This window comes from Thermobia domestica, chromosome 6 (assembly GCF_964235325.1).
Source record: "Thermobia domestica chromosome 6, izTheDome1.hap1.1, whole genome shotgun sequence".
Taxonomy (NCBI): Eukaryota; Metazoa; Arthropoda; class Insecta; order Zygentoma; family Lepismatidae; genus Thermobia; species Thermobia domestica.
The window spans coordinates 148812561-148835808 of NC_137459.1; the positions used below are offsets into that span (position 1 = coordinate 148812561).

General features: G+C 33.1%; 1 protein-coding gene across 3 annotated transcripts in view; it reads left to right on the forward strand.

Annotated features, from left to right (window-relative positions):
* Positions 1 to 753: 753 nt before the first annotated feature.
* The window catches only part of LOC145688260 (uncharacterized), a 627005-nt gene continuing 604510 nt past the window's right edge, over positions 754 to 23248 (forward strand). Inside the window, exon 1 of one of the 3 annotated variants that reach the window (XM_081762232.1) lies at positions 754 to 1175. The gene's annotated coding sequence lies outside the window, so the exon portion shown is untranslated. The remainder of the gene's footprint in view (positions 1176 to 23248) is intronic. The other 2 variants (XM_081762231.1, XM_081762233.1) reach the window with 2 other exon arrangements.

Consider the following 23248-nt stretch of genomic DNA (forward strand, 5'->3'; position numbering starts at 1 on the left):
CCGATCATTTTCTTTGAAATCAACTATAAGCTTTGCAGGCAGAAGTCACTAACTCCATCAAGTTAATAACCAAAATGTCTACGCTAAAACTCTAAAATTATATGTAAGAGCAGGTAAGAGTTGTAAAAAAAATAAATAAATAAAATGAAGTGTTGCATTAATTAATGTTGTCAAACAGATTTTGGGAATGACTTCAAACTTTAAAACAGCTCAAATTAATATTTTGTACTGAGTTACTCTGCCAGAATAATGACGATATGTACTAATCTTTTGGCTACATTCTGAGGGATACATAGCTAGAAATATGCAAGATTTAATAGGTATTGCAATTAAAATACATATTGTTCAGATTTATTTTCATTTATACTTCGAAAGGACGTTTTTTTCATATCGTAACAAGTAATCTTAAGTTTTGTAAAATTATAATGAATAAAATGCTAATAAACAATGGAACTGTATATTATACGTATTTTATACAAAACTATCGCTAGTTTAAAGAAACCGCTCAGATCACTGAAGAGTTTGAGGGTTCAAACCCAGTTCCCCATCTTCACAGAAACTGTGAATGAAACTAGGCACGTGTTCTGGACGGATCGGGTGGGGGTTGGGGAATCTCTCGTGCTCTCCTCCATTCGAGCCTAGAGGTTCCATTCTAAAATTCGGCCTCCCTCTCGCTCTTCGCCTCTTGAATTATCATCTGCCATGAACATATCGGCTACGTAGAGTACGTCATTGGTTTCCGGGCTGGGCCAGGCGGCGCGGGATCGATGGCCCAGCTCGGCATCTCGCCATTCGCGCTCCGGACCTGAACGTGGGTGGAGAAGGGAAGGGCTTCCCCCGCACCTAGGTCTTGGCGAGCCAATCGCTACGCGAGGTCCTTCTAGTTTTCCACTTGATCGGCCCCATATAAGAGTTTTAGACTATAGTTGGTTATGATTCCTTCTCGGCCAGCGTGTGAGCGCTCTAAGAGTCCAGAGAGTCGGAGGGTTGTGATCGCGGGTCGAGGATGAACTCTCAGATAGAGAAGTAAGACTGCAGCAGAGAATATAACCACCACCATACTACTACCAACACCACTTACCAACAACAACTATCAATACTACTACTACTACTACTACTACTACTACTACTAACACCACTACCACTTTCACCATAACTACCATCACAGATACAAGGTAAGAATCACATTACACTATCTAAACATATATATATTTTTACTACTTCACTAACCATTCGTAGCTTTGTGTAATTAATATGTACTTATGCCAATGTTGAAATAGTAGTAGAAATGATAGTATGCAGTAGAAACGATAGAGAAGTATTTACACTACTGTAGATGACCAAACTTCACTTAGCGCAAAATGATTTTGCAGCTCGCGTTCACTGCTCATATGCAGCCGAACATGTGCTACTACGATGTAGTGAAGGATGCTCGTCATCGATTGCTCTTTTGCGGAACACGAATCTTATGAACGAAATTGCTAGTGTATCATGTGAGAGATCGCTTCGTCGCTCAGGTTTCCATTTGTTTACCTAGAGCATTTTTATTGTTATATTATTGATTTGATTTCCTCGAGCAGCCTTCTTTCCCTTTCACATCTACACACTCACTATCTCTTTCTCTCACGCACTTTCTCTCCCTCTCTACTTCACTCCTTCGCTCTGCTTCGGAGAATTGTTTGTTTCCCCCGCGACTCACTCACACGCAGGAACGAAGGAGTATGCGGAACTCCCAAGTTCGCATCGCATTCTGTTGTGAACATTCCATCAATTTCCACTTTTAAATTACGACGCGTAGAGCCACTCTCCATTTCCGCCATTTACTATTATTTTTGCTGGACCCTTAACACACGATGAACGATAAGACAATTTTCATCTCCTCTCACTTAATTTCATGTTTCTGCAGTACTAGTGTGGTATCACAGCGTGAAATTAACTTTTCCCCCTGCAATCTCATTTTAATGCAAATATCATAAATCACGTTTTTATCCCGAAATTTTAGCGCTAATTGTTGTTCTCTAAAGTGCTAATTACAGTCAACAATTCACTGTATTGTTACATCAACATAAAAGTTCGTCCTTTAAATTTAAAAAGTTAGATTTACTTATTGTAATTGACAGCAAAACATCTTCAATTAAAACCAAAGTATAAAACTAATAACATATGTCTTTCTCTAAAAGTACTTTTATCCCCCTTATATACAGTATCAAGTTTCCCAGGGTCCATATTCAATCTTGAGATGACCACATTCAGCTGGAGATCTCTTATCAAATTAAAATGTGGAAGTTTAAGTTATATACTATTGCCAAACAGACACAAGTTCTCTTTTCAGACCCAATTAATTTATAGCTAAATATCATTTTATATTAAATTGAGCAAACATGTATGCATCTGACATTATTCATTGAAATAGTATTCAATAGTATTCATTTGAGGCATGGACTTTTATCTGCTATAGAATTAACTATTGAATATTTATCCCTGTCTCACTTTTGTACCTGACAATGAAAGAAAATGATAATTATTTAGCAACACTTACAAATGAGAAAACTTGTTGTAAAACTATATGGTATAAAATCCTGCAAACAATAACATATTCTGACTTTATGTTTTCAATATAGTTTAAGCGGCATTATCTTTTAGCAATGATATAACTACTAAGCCTGCCCTCTAAGCGAGAATTAAATTAATAATGGACATTTTACATTACTTTGTAGATTAGTTGATACAAACATTTCTCAGTTTACTTTCTGATTTTATAAATTCGGTTAGGGAAATAAAGATATGTATGTATAGTGCGTAACGAAAGCTACATTCTATTGTGAAGATACCTATTTTAACCTGCAATTGCAATGAATTAAAATTCAAATGAATTGACGAATTTCATATTCCATATTTAATCGATTACCTATAACGTAAACAACTTTGCTATGAGTTATCTCTTATCTCCAAGTTTCTAGCTTTTCTTTCACAGCTTTTCTGTATGACAAAATGATTTTGAACAAGGAAAATTGGAACGTTTCTTATTCATTTTCCAAAATAATTTTTGATTACGATTCTTTAAAATGTAAGAAAACTCTGAGGGTACCGCATATAAAATAATGCACTTTCTGTAAAATAAAATAAAATAAAATAAAATAAATAAATAAAAATAAAATTAAAATTAAAAAATAAAATTATAAGCATGGTTGGAGCTAGAAAAATGATTTACTATGATATTTATTCATGCAACACGGCCCCTTGAATATTCGAATTACTTATACACAATTGAAAGGATTATAGAACAATAAATTTTTCTCGTTGACATTTAGGTTTTTTTACAAATTTAATGACTTTTACGTCATTTGGTTTGAAGACTATCATATTGTTTCATTTTATCCAAAACTATTTTCATTTACGTTTGAAATCACCAGTATCTTAGTGTTAATAATACATCATGATCCATTATATCTTTCGAATCGAAACATCTGTCTATTGCTAGCAGCGTACATGTTTACATTTATTGGTTTTTGAAATACGATTATCATATATACTTAAACAAAATTTTAAAAGTAATTCTTACTCAAGAGTTTATTTTTTTTTTATCAGTTTAATGACAAACATGTTTTCACTCATGGATATTGCATTTATAACGACAGTAGTAATTTAAAATTTCGAATATATTACTAACGTATTCGATTAAAGTATTTTCTATACTGACATTTGTTAGTGGGTATGCATACAGTGCAAAATGGATTCAAATTACTTCAGGTTTGTTATAGATTTATCTCCACACTTTTACAATTTGCGTTAAATGATAATATTCTATTATTTGTTGATCAAAATATTATTGTAAATCTCCATTAGAAATCTTACTTTTTCCACTATGTTGATTTTCATTTTCTACTTTTTTCTTTAGTGTTTAATTCGGGCAATTAAAATATTTATATCTATTGCAGAATTAACAAACATACATATCGAACAATAAATAGTAAGTCATATCGTTGTATTTGTGAGAGTTAGTTAGTCGTAAATTGTTATAATCTTGCATGTCGTTTACACAAATATCATTTTAAATAATTTTTCAAGAAGAAAAATACGAAAATAATATTTGACGTGTCAAGTTTTTACCATTCTTTGCGCTTGATACGTCTTTTATTCCCTGTTTTGCGCTTCCAACATTGAAGTGATTTGCGTTGGAATGTGCCACGTGGAAACGAGTCTTACATGTTCAAAATGTGAAGAAAAAGTGTTTAATTTGATTGGAAAAATCCTATTTTATATTAGTTATATTGTTTATCATCGTGCATCATACAGGTCTATAAAACATGAAATTACACTATTTCGAGCTCTTTACTGATGTGAATAATTTCAGTTTATAACTAAGTCATATATATTAAACAATTCATATTTTAGGACAATATTGACAAAATAACTAAATATATTCACATTAGAAAATATGTGTATTATTTTGATATAAAGTTTGATTAAATTCGAGAACTAACACAACGAGTATGTACAGAAAAAAATATAACTATCGGTAAGTTCCTTTATTCGAACAAACTCTAATAACTTTTTAATGACTCAATTTCAAAACACTCAGATATAACAAAATTCATGTTATTTATAGGCTACATTGCTATTTGTAATTGCTGACAATTTTACATTCTGTAAATTTAATTGCCAATCCTGTTAATTTAGAAAAATGTTTCAGATGCTAGAAAATAATGCAAATAAGTTAAAAGACAGCGATTTTCCAGATACCTAGTTCATTCTTTTTTTCTTTTTCTTTTTCTTTCTTTTTCTTTTCTTTTTTTTTGAATTTTGGAAATCATATTTAAATTGTTAAACTATTGAGCTGCACACATCAGTTACTTAACGAATCTCGTACATTTCAATTCATTGATACGTATCGTTTAGTTTAATGATTACTATAAGTATCTTTAAGGATGTTAGTTTGGGTTTGATTTTCGGTGATGCTAATTCGGTGATGATGAAAATAAAAATGTGAAAATGGTTGCGGGACTCGTGAGTACCGTTAATTTAAATTTAATGCATATAAATCAGAATACTTGACTCGCAACAATTTCATGTGTTTACGTACTTCAAAAAGGAACGGAAGTACAAAACTACTTAATAGATTTAGTTTTGTATGCTTGACATATTCATGAAGTCGTTGTAACGATCATTAAGTTTAGTAGGCTCAGGTGGGCAGATTACGTTGCCAGAATGGAAGATAGTAAACATGCTTTCAACATTTAAAATGGATATCTATCCGGAAAAAGAAAATTAGGCACAAATGAGGAGACAATGTTATGATGATTCCCGCAGGAATAGGAATGCAAAGTAGAAATTGGATCCTTTAGACTAAGGACAAAAGTAAATGGATAGCTTTTGTTAATGTGGCATTTAAGCTTGGATTCCACAGGCCATAGACTTAAAGAGTTATATTTAGTGAAAAACAACGTCTTTGTTGCTAAGTGCCTAATGATTTTTCTTTTCTGCAGGATAACCGAGTTCAACTCTCGGTGTAGAAACGCACACAATAAACATAAAATTACATAAATAATATTGTGTTCAATTAAAGCCAATGAGTATTTTGAATTTTAATTTTGAACTTCAAATTATTTGGAAGCGTGTACTTTAAGTTCTCTATAAATCGTATGAAAGCTTTACTTGAATAAGATAGGAGTATATTCAATGAAACATACCTATTGAAGATGTAAACAGTAAAAGAATTTAAACAAATGTTCACCTTTTTGTATTGTTTTAATTTTCCTTTATTTATTTATTTTACGAACTACTTCCATTAAAAAAAATATATATATATCTGAATAATAATGAGTTGTTCACATATTTTTTTGAACTTTGAAACGAAGATTACGCTTGATAGTAATTTATTATGTACGTGTAGATTAGCCACTGATCATTCGTAAGCATATTTAACTTAGTTACGCATTCTAAGTTTTCCCTATTCATACATAATGAGTAATTAATTACCAAATACATGTTTCTAACTTACATACTAATGTCACGCTCTGTCAGTTCAGGAATTACAAGTTTCAAATCGCCCTAAATAATGTGTTGTTTGATACTTAATTTTAAATAAAGTAACTTACTTTTTTTAAAACTTATCTTTCTGACTTGAAAGTGGTTTAAAGTTAATGAAAGGTTCATAGGACTTGTTGCCTGTAGATTTGACATCATGCATAATTCTTAGATTCATTCTGGAATATTAACAGCTTAAAACAATAAGTGCTTACTTTAAATATTGAACTTCTACATAGGCCTATGTGATATAATAGAGAATTTTACATTCTGAAAAAGATATTCTGCAATTTTACATATATATATATATATATATATATATATATATATATATATATATATATATGTGTGTGTGTGTGTGTGTGTGTGTGAGAGAGAGAGAGAGAGAGAGAGAGAGAGAGAGACAGAGAGAGAAATAATGTGCACCTCAATACTACAAAGTATAAATGGCTTGTACTTTCCACTTGTTGCCATGTGACATTACGTGACTATCTATCAATTAGTAACATGGTTTGAAAAAAAAAATATTGCAATAAGTATTATTAAGAAGTTTTAATATACAATACCTTGTTTAGTTAGCGCCGAGCCCCTTAGCAGGCACTGCATTTGTGCTATTTGAAACTGCCATCAGAAATTTTAACTTATTTGTATGCTAAATATTTACACACTTTTCTCCTTTTATAAAACTAGGAGAATATAATGTAGCAACGTATAGTTCTACTAATAATATTTTAGGAAAATATTAGAGAAGCGAAATTGTGTTGTCGTGAGTTTCAGAAGTATTTTCTTTGGAGAAATAACTATAAAAATCACTTGAAACGTAACACAAGTGAATACTGCTTATTATCACAAGACGCCACAGTATTCTCAGAGTCAGAAGTTCCGGCAAAAGGAATCAAATTTTTCCTATTTGTTTTATTCGGAGTAGGTTTGTGAAAGAATAATGACAGTCGGTATTAAAATGGTATTTGCTAGTGTTTAAAGCCTTTCTTTCGTAAAACTTGCATTCATAATAGCAACATACAGAATGATATAATATAACGCATGTGGATTGAAGACAAATAGTTGAGATAGAAGGACATTAATGTGAACTTAGTTAATCTATGCCATTAGTGAATTGCATTTACAAAATATTTTTAGATGTTTTCTGCTTGTTGTGATAATAAATAAGAGGACTATTTTTAATTCAACCTCTGTTAACCTCCTGAGGAAAAATAAAACGAGCGATGACATTACTGGAATAAAACAAAGCTGTTTACTGGACTTCGCTCACCCCACACACTGATAGACACCCTCTGCTGTTAAACCGTTGTGGAATCAAGAACGTGAAAATAGATCGAATGTAATCGAAGTGTCTGTCAAATGTAAACAGTTTTGTCTTATCTTCGTTTCGTCATCTCACCTACTTCTGCTCTGGTGGTTTAGCGAAGGGTGAATAACTAGTAACAAACATGGAAACATAATAGTGTTACAGATAACTGATTAGAAAATCATTCTCTATAGTTTAAGAGTTGTGAATTTTGATTCACATTGATTTGAAGTATTAGGCCTGTTCATTTATCAAGACAAATAATTCAGAAATTTCCCATAAGCATTCTACGTTTTGTATACAAGTAAACTTCCCTATTTCACGCTCTATACTCTAATCTCTTAAGTTCAAACGCTTAGTATTATTTTTTAAAAATACAATAACATTAAAGTAAATTTATCAAAGAAGGAGAGACTTTTCTTCCAGTTATTGATCACTATTATTTTTATAAATATATATTTCAAAATTATATTTTAACGATGCCAGTGTCGGAGAGAAATCAATAAAGTTCATGCGTGTGTTTAGAAACACACAATTTGTTGTTTAGCAAAGAAAAATCTAGTTACTTCCAGCAAAATTGTCCAGAAATTAATAATTGCCTTATACAAAAAGTACTTGTTTAGATTTTTCTCTGAAAATAACCCCGTTTCTGGAAATGTGGTTAAAAGTGCAACAATATTTTAGTGTACTTGTTTGGCTATTACCTAAACTACTTGATGTGGTCATTTCTTCCTTGCTCATGAAGTTCAATTATTCGACTTCAGTACTCTAGAGATTGTAGAAAGTTGTTGCAATATTCCCTTTAAGAAGAGAATAATTTAAGATAATATTTTTCGAAAGCTTCAAGCCAGGCAACTCAATGTTCATATGAAGGTAAATTATTTGATGGTTTGGAACAACAATACCGTTTAGTGTCTTCTATTTTGAATGTAAATTGTGGTTTTTGAAACATAAAATATAATGATTTCCAGTGACTACGTTGAAACAAAGTTTCCACTTCAATTTCTTAGTTGGAAACATTGAAAATTAACTAGTGCAAGAAATGTACCAGCATGGTCTTTGAAAGAGGGAAAGGAAAATTAAACTGAATATAGTTGACAGTGGAAAGACCACGCCATTTGTGGATTCTTGAAAACCACAACGAGAACTTCAAAGAGAAAAATTCATAAAGACGTGTGTAGGTTGGCGTTTACTGAAAACGAAGAAGAACTGGAGTATTTATGGAAATGGTCTCTCAGAGCGATCTTTTTGTAAAGTTAATTTGGACTTCTCCCTATTCATATTCTTTGTGGCAAAACTAATGTTTCCTCAAAGAATATGGTTAAATGCAAAGAGGAAATGTATCTCAGGAGTATATGTATATATAACTCACTTTTTAGGGATCCATGAATTGTATTTCGAGGATGTATATTCAGTAAAAATGTGGACAATTTAGATTTTTTCACATTCCACTGAAATGACAGAACGAAGACCTCGAAGCACCTCAATCAACACCAAAAAAATGTTCAATTGTTTTCAAGTGACAATGTGTTCGTTGTAATTAAAAACGTATCAAAGAACTTATTTTGCAATTGCAACTTGAATTTCGATCTCTCAGATTCCAAACTCTCTGTCCTTATCTTAGGTAAACTGTAACGAGAAAGAGAACAGTCGTCTATATTATTTGTCAAACATAATTCCTGATTGAAACTTAGATATTGTTAGGTTATGAAAAAAGGCATATATACTGCATGTACTTCCGTCAGTAATTTTGAAACGAGCTGACCGATTTTAACTCAAATTTCATGTAAAAATTGTATTACGTAAAAATGGTGTTCCTATAATTGTTGAATTCCTTCCTGGATATAGACAACATAATACAAAGTTTGTATACACAGTATTTAGATATTGACGTACCTAAATGTGTTGCTTTCATCTGTAAATAGGTTACTTTTCAAATAAATATTGGTATTCAATTTCCTTAGTATGATCACAAATTAGGATATATTGGAATACACCTTTTCTTGCTCTAATTCTCATTAAATTATTTTTCGGGTCAACCAATGAATGACTGATGTAGAAAAAATGTATAGAAGTCTTGTTGAAGTGTTTTATGGTTGGAGTGATTAATTTCTTTTTAAAAAAAAAAAAATTCTGTGTGTCCGAATTTAATTACGGATGTAAGCTCAATACCCACGTATTCTACACACTTTTAATTGAAAATTTCTATCTAAAATTAGTAAAGGACATGTTGAAACAGTATAATACTACTACTTAAGTACGGCGTGTTACTAGATTGCTCACTTGGGGAACTGTTTACATTTTACAGGTAAAATTGAGTTTAGTAAAAAAACATTAAATCGATTTGCTTTCACATCATTATGACTTTTCAAGCAGCTTTCATAATTTCCCTTTATTTGATTATGTAACATTATTCCTAGTATAACAATTATTTCTATCACATCCCAGCTTTAGTATTGAAAAAGTAATAATAATAATAATAATAATAATAATAATAATAATAATAATAATAATAATAATAATAATAATAATAATAATAATAATAATAATAATAATAATAATAATAAATGAAACTTCTTATTTCACTTTGCACGCTCATGTCCTTTAAGTGTTTTTAGGAGAAAATGAATGATTATGAAATAATTTGGTGGAATGAGAATGACTAAGGAAATCGAGATCTTCGAGAAAACCCAGGGGCCCGATGCTGTCCATCAGAAACTCGAATGGCCATGGATTTAACCTTGCACCAGAAATGAGCATTATACCAGTCAGCCACCTTGCTCCCTTCAAACACTGTAATCATTGGAGATTTCGATTCTTCATGCCGTGTAGAAGCACTGTCATTCCTTTCGAGTTTATTTTTCTTAGATAGAGTAAAAATCTTTAGTTTATCATCTCATGGCTGTGTATTCTACGCATAAAGGGAAACGCACACAACGTAACTTTTCGAATTTTAAGTACAATGAAATCATTTTTAAATGGCTCGAATGAATGTTCAAGTGGCTAGATATTGAAGGGATTGAGAAAGGATTATACACATTCGAACAACCTAATTAAAAGAATGGAGAAATAAATTACACAGAATTGGAGAAATAAATTACACAATTACACAAAGTATGGAGAAATAAATTACACAATTAATTCAAATTCTGTATCTATTATAGAACTAGAGTTCATTTCTGATAATAGTGTACATGGCTTGGACTTCATGTTTAATTTACATTTACATTTATTTATTTAATTGGTTGCTAAAATACAATTATATACAATAATATAGTTAGATATAAAATGTAAAAAAAATATGAGAAACTAGAGAACAGCAACTGTACTTTCTGTTGGCTTTCCCTATTCTTAATATTTAAATGTGGCCCCGGCTTGACCTGACCGAAGTTTTATTTTTCCTGCCTGCTCGTTCCGTAAATAAGTTAGTGTGTGACAATATATCAAAAGTGTTGATTGCAGTTCTGTATCTTTTCCAAAAAGGCTGTACACAAAATACAATTCTAGTTTGAAAAGTTCTCCTCGTAGTTCACGAAAGACATAGACAATATTTTTTAAATCGATCTTTTGATTGGGGTTTGTATTTAATCATTTTTAAAATTGCTTAGTATAGTGTATGTCCTTCCTGGTTTGAAAAAGACAGAGCTTATTGCACGTATCATAAATTACTACTCGTTTTCTCTTTCACATATGGGGGCGCGGTGGCTCAGTGGTAGAGAGTTCACCTCCGGTGCTTGGGGTCCCTGGATGGATCCCAGCTTACGCCGTATGGACTTTGTGGTGGCCGAACACCGTGCTCTTGGGTTTTATCGGGGTTCTTCCGTTTCCTCCCACTTTCTTCATTCCACCATTTCATTCACTTCTCATCATCACTGTCTTATTTAGCCTAACTGCCATAACCACGGGACGCAAAACTCAAAGATTTCATTTAATTTTTCTCTTTCGCATACACACTCATACACAAAAATTGGTCTTACCCGACCCAATCATGCCGTCTATGGCGTCACAGTGCATCATACAAAAGAACGGTTAAACTGTTTCTGTTACCAATACATGTTATCATACTCTTCATCTGGTTTCTGTTCGTTGTTTGTCTCGTAATTGTTTGTACAGGTACAAGGTGAAAATTTTCAGATCTTTTTTTAAAAAAAAAATGTACATATAATATGTACCAACAATTAATTGGACAAATCCTCCACAGACTGTGATATTGCTAAGCTCTAGACTCGCCATGTGCTAGGATCACGGCATCCAGTAAGATAAGCTTTTAATAAATTGCTGAAAGATGCAGAATCTATGTTTTACCATATTTACCAGGTGCATTATTTATGTTCATTGTATCATTGATGTAGTCAGCTAGATATGCATTGATATCGAAATCATCTCTCTGATATGAATTCAATTTATTCTACAGGGGGGGGCGGTGGCTCAGTGGTAGAGCGTTCACCTCTGGCGCTGGGGGCTTCGGGTTCGATCCTAGCCCCCGCCAAGTGAACTTTGTGGTGGACAAACACCGTGCTCGTGGGTTTTCTCGGGGTTATCCCGTTTCCTCCCACTTTCTTCATTCCACCATTTCACTCATCTCTCATTATCACCGTCTCCTTTAGCCTAACCGGCATAACCTGGGACGTAAAACTCAAAGATTTCATTTTCATTTTCAATTTATTCTACATGTGATTTCTAAGGTTCAGACCAGGGTTTTGAAAGGTCCAACCAACTCAATGAAACTTATTGGAATAGTCGCTAAGGAAAATGGTTCAATAGGGTAAAACCTTTCCACTTACAAGTTAGTGGGCATTTCATTATTCACAGCGTTAATAGCACGTCTCAGCATTCATACACAGTAACTAATTGTATTTCAGTGTCAAGAAAATTTGTCTTTTCATAATCCAATCTATATAGTATTGTATATTCGACACTATGTATCCGCACAGCAGCTGTTTCCTTGGAATACACTTCATCTGATGATGCTTCTTACCTTCAGCACACAATCTTTACGTTAGAGAGTCAGGCAGAGAAAAATACTGTTTTTTCCTCCCCTATGACCATTTACCTTAAACCTCTACATACCATGGTTCGTCTCACACAATTTCGGTGCTCCAAAGACATTCATATAATAATAATAATAATAATAATAATAATAATAATAAGCTAAAATAAGGCATTTACTAGTTTCATTAAAATGAAATGTGTTTTATGAGAAGCTGTCATGGAGCAGACGAACGAACAGGCGCCCAAACGTTGGTTGAGTCGGACGGTTGGAACTAATTAACCTCGCTCGTTATCCAAAACTGCAACATGCTTTACTGAGCGTTATACATTCGAAAGTTTTAAAATGAGTTGAGCTAACAAGGAGAAAGCAGACTTTGGCAAATGAACTTCGGGGTCATCTTTCGCGAGGTAGAAATATACATTTAAAGTGTTAAAATTGCAAACTGATAGAGCGAAATAGCCAGAAATACCGGTGAAAAGCAGTCTCAAAGTTTTCGACTCGATGCACATATGATACGACGCGTGAAGTTACCAAATGACGACGGTATGGCAGAGAAAAGAGCATTTATGACTCACGTGAAAACGGTCCCGGTTCGATTTCCTCTCGGGCAAGCTTTATTTTCGTCTTTATGGGGGCAGTAGGGGACAATTGTCCAACCCCCAAGAGCTTGCGAAATAGAGATACTTTAATCGATTGTTTACTAATACTGTATACTAGTAAAAAATGTGAAAATCTTATGTCGGTGTTGCTCTTGCCCCGCCCCCATTCCCCAAGGGAAGTCTGCAATGACGCTCCTAGTTATAGCATACATCCAGTATTACCAAATGGGATTTCCCTCTCATCCTCCTTGTAATTCATACACTGTCCACAGATATATACAGGAAGCGTCAAGAACATTTTTTCACAACGACTGTGGTAACCATAATATAACTCGTGATGCCAATATATCTACGAAATAGTTTACATTTTGTTGCTGGTTAACATAAAACTGTTTTACAACTGATTTGAACATTTCTACTATTTTATGCATTATAAACATCTGCTCACAAAATTTTACTTGCAGTTACAAATGGTTAAGTTATTGGTTAAATAAAAAAAGGTTAACTTTCGCGGAATTGAACCCGGGACCCTTTGCAGATTCTCCTCACTCTTCCACGCTGTCACTTGACATCTCTACGGGCCAAACCATATATGCGGTGAGTCGGAAATGTTAAGACGCTTTTTCTCCGGCATTTCTGGCCATTGCTTTCTATCAGTTTGTAGTATCAACACTTTAAATGTGCATTACTACCTCGCGAAAGATGGCCCCGAAATTCATTTGCCAAATTCTGCTTTCTCCTCGTAAGACTGAAAAATAAAATCATAAATAAGCCACTCCCTGGCAGTGATCTTATACTATTTGAACTTGTATAAAGGTAAAACTGAGAACTAAACACCAACGCTATCATTGTATGCTCTATAATTCATGATTATTTCTTTCTATGTGCTAAACTATTTTCCATGAAGGATACTTCACAATTCTTGTTTCTGAGTCTTATAAATTGGCGGGGGTGTGCAAAGCGCGTTAAGTCAGTAATTGCTCAAATTGTTGTAAACATTATCAAACTCCAAGAAATATGCTGTTCCAAATGAGGTATTTATAGTCATTAAATATAGTGTTATTAACAACAGGAACTACCATAGTCAATGTTTTCCCCATAACAAAATATTAGATTAATGTTTGCACTTTCCAATTCGATTTTCTCTTAATAACTATTTTTATTATCTACTTTAGCTTTATTATCTACTTAATCTGCTTTTATATCTACGTAGTATTTACTTTTAGAAGATAGTTGTCCAGGCAAGGTTTGGAACCTTATCAAATAAAGCTACAACCGCACTAGTTGGCTCCGCAAATTATCCATTCTGAGTTTTTCATAATATACAAAAGAAGTAGAAAATCATGCAATCAGCTTTCATTAATTTGAAGTATTTAGTTTTAACATTTAGTATAATATATTTGTTTCGAATGAAAAATAGAGTAACAAGAAGGGCCGTTGTTCACAATCAAGTATTTTCAAAACAAAATAACTTAGTTGCTGAGATAAGTACTTCCATTATATTCCCAATTCTTACTATTTTATTATACATATGAAATAATAATAATAATGTGGATCAGTGGTAGGAAGGGTTGGTGGTGTAAAGATAAGACATGGAATTGCCAAACATTAGACCCGGTTCGAATCACGTCCTGTTAATTATCAATACATGTGCGCCTTTCGTGTACGAGGTCTCGGATTACATTCCCAGTGAAAAAAACTTTTGTGATTTTACATATCCTTGATATTTCTGTGTTTATGTCCGCACCGTATATAGATGACCAAAGGATCGAATAAAAACATTGGCAATAGAGTTGAGTATCCCCGTTAGGACGAATTAAAAAGGAGTGGTAGAACGTTCACCTTTCGCGCATGGGGCCCGTGGCTCGATTCCACTTCGCGCCAAGTAAAATTTGAGGTGGACAAATACTGTATACATGGGTTTTCTTGTTTTTTTCATTTTCCTCCCACTTTCTTCTTTTCACCATTTCATTCATTATCATTCTCCCTCAGTGTAGGTGTATAATCGTGCAACGTTAAACTAGAAATTCCATGTAATTTTAATTTCAATAATAATAATAATAATAATAATAATAATAATAATAATAATAATAATAATAATAATAATAATAATAATAATAATAATAATAATAAACAATTAATTCAACTGAAAGGACTGTAATTTATGTTGACGGCAATTATCATAAATATGCAACCATTATTAAAACAATGCTTTGAGTAGAAAGATAATCCTGCCCCAAGTGTTAACGAATGCGCACGAGATGAGACATGTCTCGAGAAAGATACGAGACGCGCTTTGTGAAATCCAAGATAAGACGAAACAAAACCTTTGGACATGAGATAGCTTGTAAAATGTCTGGTCTTGTCTGGAATGTGTCGAAAACATAACTCTAAGTTTTAAAATTATTTTTTTAAGATCTATTCTCATAGAAGTAGCTCTCTGCCTTAAAATTAATAACTGCATTTGTTATTTAAAAAAGATAAACAATGCCTAAAGTTAACAGTTAACTTTTGGAAAAGAAGCTTCATTAAGGGTGAACCTGATGCTCACAAACTTCGGGAGGTGATTCGTGACATCAAAAGTAGGCAAATGGTTCTCTTGCAGTTTTCGAATTCAGCTTCGTTTTCGAGATACAGTGTTGCCAACTTGGAATCCAACATCAACCCCAAAACCTAGTCTGTAAAAGGGAACAACTACGACCTTTTCTCTTGTTTTGACCTCATGAATAACCTTCCAATGTTTGCGCACAAGTGTGTGTTCGATTCCAACTGTCAGGAGTCGATTTCAGTTGGCAACCCCGTATCTCGAAAACAAAGCTGAATTCAAAAAAGGCAAGAGGACATTTTCGCTTGTTTTTATCTTAGGAACCACCTTCCGAAATTTGTCCACATGTTTGTATTAACTTCCAATTGTCAGGAGTCGACTTTTGATTCCAAGTTAGCAATCTTTTATCTCGATTACAAATCTGAATTTAAAAAGAACCGCAACAAGACTTTTTGCCTTGTTTTGATCTCAGGAATCACCTCCAGAAACTTCTAAATGTCATGAGTCGATTTAGGAATTGAAGTTGTAACCCTGTATCTCGAAAACGACGCTGAATTTTAGAAACTGTATGAGGACTTTTTGACTTCTTTCGATGTCACGAATCACCTCTTCAAGTCTGTGCACATCTTTCAGTTTCACCCTATTTCTTTGATATTTTATGAAATATAAACAAAATCCAATAGGTCGTGTTTGAGAGACTCACTGGGAATAAATTCAACTCCAAGAATAAACTACTACTCATATATTTTTAAGGTCAATTGACTTACACCATGTTGTCAGGTTAAATATTTATTTTTGAAGTGCGAACAAAATTCCAGTCTTTTTTAAGGAAGTCGTCGAAAAAAAGTCACCTCCAAGAATAAACTACTGCTCGTAAATTTCTCTAAGAGAAATATCTGATACCGCAATATAGGGTTGTTAATTAAATATTGATTAATGAAAAAATAAACAAAATTGTTAAAACCACTTTTGAGAAAATAGCTTTTTTTCGAATTTCGGGTGTTAGTAAACCACACTTATTGTAGGCGGCAGGAAAAAAATTTAAAAAATCTCCCGTAGGAATACTACGTAAACACTAATTTAAAATTTGGTGTAGATACGTTGAACGGTATGGCCTCTAGGCGAGTGCACAGAAAAGTATAGCGAACGGACGGACCGGAAGGACGGGTATCAAAAAATCACATTTTCAATATGTAGACGCCATAAAACATAAATCCGTTGACATCTGAATTTGATATATTATTTTCACGATCACCATATTTTCTTCAACCCTTTTGTAGCTCGAAAAAGAAAAACCTTAGTTTACCACAAAAAAGTAGGGAGTTTAAAAAAAATATACAATTACAGGGGACGGGCCAACGCATTAAACTTTTTCAATTCAATTTTTTAACCGTATTTGGTCGCAGTTGTTACTGAAGTGTATGTTTGGATAATACGAATAAAATTATCATATTATCCAAATACATCGAATATCAGATTATCGAATAAGAAACTTGGATTGAAGAAAATCCACACTACAAAACTAACTCACACTTTGAGCACATTTTCATTAGACATATAATAGAGCAATTAATCCAATAATTGTTTATGAAATATGAGAAAATCAAATTAGTCATTTTTTAGAAAATCGTTCAAAAATAACACTCCAGGAGTAACATACCTCTTGTGTTTCGGATAAAGAGTTAAGAAATACTTTTTGTTATTAAGGAAATAATTATTTGCGAAATTAGAAATAAATCGCGTGTCATTCGAGAGAATTGTCATGAAAAATCTTGACCCCAAAAATAAACTATCCGTCGTTTTCCATAGAAATGACTTTTTTCATAGAAATGACTTATATTAAAACATAGGGTTATTACTGAAATACTTATTTATGAATTATCAATAAAATTGTCCGGGTAATTTTTGAGACAATCGTGAGGAAAAATAACTCCCCGAATAAACTATCTCTTGAGGATTCTTTCAGGATAAGCGAGTTATTTCGTATTATTAGGTTTTTAATGAAATATTTATTTCAGAGTATGAACAAAATTGCTTGACTCTTTTTGAGAAAGTCGTGGAGGAAAAGCACCCCCAAGAGTAAACTACCCCTCGCATATTTTTTCAGGACAAACGAGTTTTGCCATATTGTCAGGTTATTAATGACATATTTATTTTTGAAATATGAATAAACTCTTTTGAGTCGTTTTTGAGAAAATTGCCCAGACAACACACTCCACCAAGAATAAACTAATCTTTGCATTTTTAGGACAAATGAGTTATACCATAATGTCTTGTTATTAATGAAATATTTATTTATGAAATATAAACAAAATCTCTTAGGTCGTGTTTGGGAAAATCGTTGAGAAAAATCTCAGAATAAATTACCCCTCGTACATTTTTCGGATCAAATAATTTATGCCGTATTGTCAGTTTAGTACTGAAATATTTATTTATGAAATATGAACGAAAACGCTTGATTCCATTTTGAGAAATTCACTGAGAAAAATATCACCCCTAATCATAAGCTATCCCTGGTAGATTTTTCTCAGATAAATGCCTTATACTACAAAATAGGATTGCTAATTGAATATTGATTTATAAACAAGAAAGAAAACAAGATCGTTAGAGCCAGTTATGAGAAAATATTTTTTTCTATTTTGATCGTACAGGAAACTACCCTTGTTTTGGGAGTAGGAGGGAAATAAAGAACTATAGGAAATACTATGAAAATTTTAAACTAAAACTTGGTGCAGATAAGTTGAACGGTATGGCCTCTAGGCAAGTGCGCAGAAAAGTGTAGCGAACTGACGGACGAATAGACGGACGTGTATCGAAAAATAACTTTTTTCGGTATTAGGGGCCATAATACGTGAAAAATTCGTTGACGATCACCATACTTTCTTCTCTCGTTTGTCGCTTCAAAGTGAAAGGAACTCAGAACTACGGATAAGAGACACCTACTTTTACACATATCCATTTATTGATTTAAAACTGTTTTAGTTTGTGTAAGAACTCATTTAACTTCCAATTGAAAGGTTTTACCATGACTAACTGCATACCAATGAAGAGACTGAAGTTTTCAGGAAGTAAATTCATTCAGAAGTCTAGACTGCATTACAGCTATCAGCCTGTTTTAACTTCTACAATCGCTGACAGCTGTAATTTCGTCCAAACGCTACATGAAATAATTTATACTTGGTTGACGTCATTGTGTTACTATTTTAGTATTGTTTTTTTCAGACTTGGCTGAAGTTTTGTCTTACGGTTATACATTTTTTCTTTCTTATTTCATCGTTACGTAAGAATAAAATATTTTGGTGAGTGGATTGGTTCGAACCTACGAACATCGAGATTTCATTCTTCCAACACTTTACCAAGCTGTTGACCAAGCTGCGTCTTTACGTCAACGCACGGTTGAAGGGTTTATTACGATTTAAATAAAATGGCTGGCTGTTAGACTTTCCTGCTCACATATTTCGAGACAAAAAAAAATCATTGCTTCGTAGATACGTAGAGCCATGTTTAGATACACAGTTTAGGAGAGTGCAGTTTGGTGTATATAATAATTTCATGCCAGATAAAGGCTGGATAAGTTTTGTTAAAATACTCCAACTCGTATTTCATATGTAGTTGTAAATAATAGGCTTGCTGTTCGGACTGAAGTTCAAGGTTCAGCACTGACTAGGAGCTTTTGCTATTAATATAACTTCTAATAATATTGGCAGTGGGCAAAAGTTAGCCCGTGTTGAAGCTTTTTGCTCCCAATTTAATTATTTTACTTTATTATTTAACGAATATATTGAAAATATATTTGTCAGCAGGCATATATGCAGGAATTTATTTCAAGAGCGGTTCAAAGCTATTTAAAGAGTCCGACTTCAATATTAGGATAAATTATTGTAAAAGTTTTTAAAATGACACCTAAAAGTATGCTAAATTTACAGAAAAGTTGGGATTTCAGTGGAGGTCCGGACCCCCTGGACCCACCCCTAATGCGTTCTTGTTTGTCAGTAACGTTTCATCATTTTGAAACCCTCAAAAACTTCGAATATATAAAGTAAAACGAGTTATTTTTGATAAAATATCACTTCAAGGAGACGCGACATTTTTATTGCATATGGTGGTACCACATGTTAACAAGGGCAAGAATTCCTTCACTTTGGTTCTCTCCGTTTGCGCTGAAGATAGAAATTATGGGAAAGGAGTAATTGTTTCTAAAAAATAGTTTCATTTCAAGTAAAATTTCACCTTTTAAATGTGTTTACCAAATGGCTTACTAGCCTATTTCTGAAAAGATCTTTAGGGTCTATAACTTTCATGAATACTATTCATTTATATTCTGATGTGGTCAGATTTTATTTTACGATATTAAAGAGAAATCTTTCCCATGAATCTTCCAAGATAATAATATTCATACTTTTTGTATTACAAGTTAATTCTTGTAAGTCAGAAATAGTGCAACGAGATGTAATATATTACTTGTGGAATAGTATTAAGCGAATCATATTACTTAGATACACCATACATCGCTTCTTATAATGCTTCATGAGACTGCTGTTCAACTATTAGTGAAAATTACATCCATATATACCTTCCAATGCTATAGAAGTTTCATCTCTTTCAGCCTTCCCTTTGTGATGACGTTTAGATATGAGAAATGAATGTGATAGAGGAAAAGATACGTGTTTTTCTTTCATCTATCATCTTTCCTTTTCATTTTATTTGCTTTCTTTTCTTTTATTTTTTATTGTGCGCCACAAAAAGTTAAAGAACTTTTTTTTCTGACTTAAATTCCTCCTTTTCACTTACTTTCTCGGCATCTCTTTTGACAATATTCTTTTCCTTTCTTGAAAGTCGTGGGGAAGAAGAATACGGTAGTTTGTAATATTGATGTTCGCATTCTATTCCAAACGATTTTTACTGTAACCGTTATTTTCTTCTTTGCTACTGCGTTTTGTAAGCAGACTATTTTAAAAATATTTATCAAAAATATATTGCCATTTAATTGTACAGATGTTTATAATGATTTGCTCGATAACATTGATTTATATGCTTATTGTAACAAAACAAAATGATATTTATAAAATTCTTCTAGCAGTGGTATCGTGCGGTTTTATTAACTATCTAATGCAAATATCCTTCAATATAATAGCAAATACCAACCACTTCAGACTCTTTTCTCAAGCATAATTTGAAAAATAGCAGGACTTAGCCTCAATAATGTGGCTTGCATAGGAAATATACATGATGTGAATTGAACTATGTTTGAAAAGCACGTGAGAAAGCGTTCTTTAGGAAAACCAAGGAAAACAAATTAAACAACATAGTCATGAAAGAATGTGAGTAAATTCGTTGCTTACTCTATTGGCTTAGAACTGAATATAAACAAATGTCGAGCTTTCGTTTATGAGACGATAGACATAGATATTTAGTTTTTCAACAGGTAATTGATTATTTACCCTATCATTATCGGAAAACCAGACTACATTGAACGCAGCTTAAGAAATCATGTATTCATGAGATTACTAATTTACATGTGCAACAAATTCATAAGCTAATTACAAACTTATAATTATTCATCAATGATTCAATGGAATTAATTTGAGACTTAAATGCGAATAAATGTGATCTCATAACGTTGATTTTTAAGTGAAACTCTCTTCTTTGTCAACTTAATCATGTATTCAAGCAGGATAATCGATGGACTGGTAAATTGTTCAATGAACATCATACATCTCTTGAAGATCCAACACTTGTTGCCGAACCCATGCAGAGACTGACAGTATTATTTATTAGAGTTAATACATATTAGAATTATTCTTTTTTACATTTTCTTCAAAACAATATTAAACCTAACTTTGTGTGAGATGATTTTTTTTTTAAGTTTTCATTGTATCTTAAACTGAGTTATTCTTACCTCTTAAAGATGTGATGTTCTGGATGTTTCTTGAGGTCTCATTTCTACTTACCTTAAAATATTACAAAGCTTTAAAGAAACAAAGTCTTTACGATAATCAATGTGAAAGTAAAATGGATACAATTTGGATAATTGTCTCTTAACCCTCGCACAGCCAAGCTCAAAATCATGTCATAGACGATGAAGTGGGGGACCTAAGTGACCCAATTAGAAATTGTATTAAATTTGTTCTTACTGCGTCTTTTTCTTTACACAATTCCTGTTACAGTGTCTATTTTGACTTGATAACATACACATAACATACATGTAACTCCAAACATTACTTTCATAACAAAGTTTTAGTAATACATTTTTTGTGTTGCTGTCTATATTGTATGTCTCACTACATATCTTCTTCGCAATTTATCCTTTCTTAATTCAGATTTTATGCACAGTTGTTACACTTCATAGTCGTTGCAGTCTTTCTGTGCCTCCTACATGCCAATCGCTTACAGGTTTCGCATTTAACCTTTAACTTTGTATCCTACTTTCTGTCGCATATGAAGCACTTCCACGTTTCATTTCCTTCTGTGTTTTTGTTTCAGTTTAATCATCAGGCATATATTTTAGTCTTGTTCCAATAAAATACATTATCAAAACCTCTGAAATGGCATTTCTATGGCTCTTCTGATAACTATAATATATAGGTATGACTATTCCTATATTGCTCCATGTTCATATATTATGTGCAAACAATTCATGCTTGCATCCATCAATCTATCTTCCTAACGTTCTTCCGTCCATAAATGCATACATACATCTGTTTATATATCTATGGCCTGTAGTGAAATCGATAGAGCGTCCGACTGCTAATCCAGTGACCCGGGTTCGTTTCCCTGCGGGTGAATACGAGGAGCTTTTAACCCCAATGTCCAGAAATGAGTACCAAGGGAAACTCTGAGGACAAATCGGTACCAATAAAGCTACTGAGAATAGCGTTATGCTAACTATGTGCCACCCACAAAAAAGCCGCATGTCAGGCCTTAGCCCTTTAGTGCTGTTGTACCGTGTGATTTGGTTTATACGTGGATATATCTACCTTTTATATATCTCTGTCATACATTTATAATCAGTCACCACTGTCTAGCTATTGTGGGCATAAAGATATACTGCTAATTCTAATGGAAAAATACCTTCGCGTGAAAGTCTCAGTTATAATGGTCAAGCCCGGAATTCGAATCTGGAACTCCCCGATTATACAGCAAGCGCTCTCATGAACTTCGTATTGATCATATAGAATCATTAATATTTTTTTCTTAAAAATTATTCTGATATCTCATGGCTTAAACGTAAGCTTGTAATACAAAAATATAAAACATTACCTTGATAAACTTAGAGTGACTTCCATGTGGAAAACAAAACATGGAAAAAGTAATTCCTTGCAAAGTTCCTTTTTGAAAACCTTCTGACGGGGACACTAGAACTGACTCCAATCAGGGTACTTCGTAATGTAATTAATTCCTTTCATCAGCAACTTAATAAATCATCATAAAGATCATTAATATTCATGGAGTACCTTGGATCCTCCACTATAACCAAAAGTGAATACAATATTTTAGGTGACGTGAAGGTATATCGTGGGGGAACTTACCCCATCAGGATCCTGCCGCCTACAATCGGACAATTTGTCCATGCCGACCAGATGCCGCGGTCGGATTACCGGCGCTGGACACCGTCGTCTTTCCGCGCGATTTTCGATCGCGACGAGGAAAAACAGAGTAGTTCACCAAAAGAAAACAAAGAGAGCTAGAAGGTAATTTGTTCCTCTAAAATACGAATTAGGACTTATATTTCCCTCGTACAAAGCTATCTCGAAACAGTCGGCAGACAGTCGGAC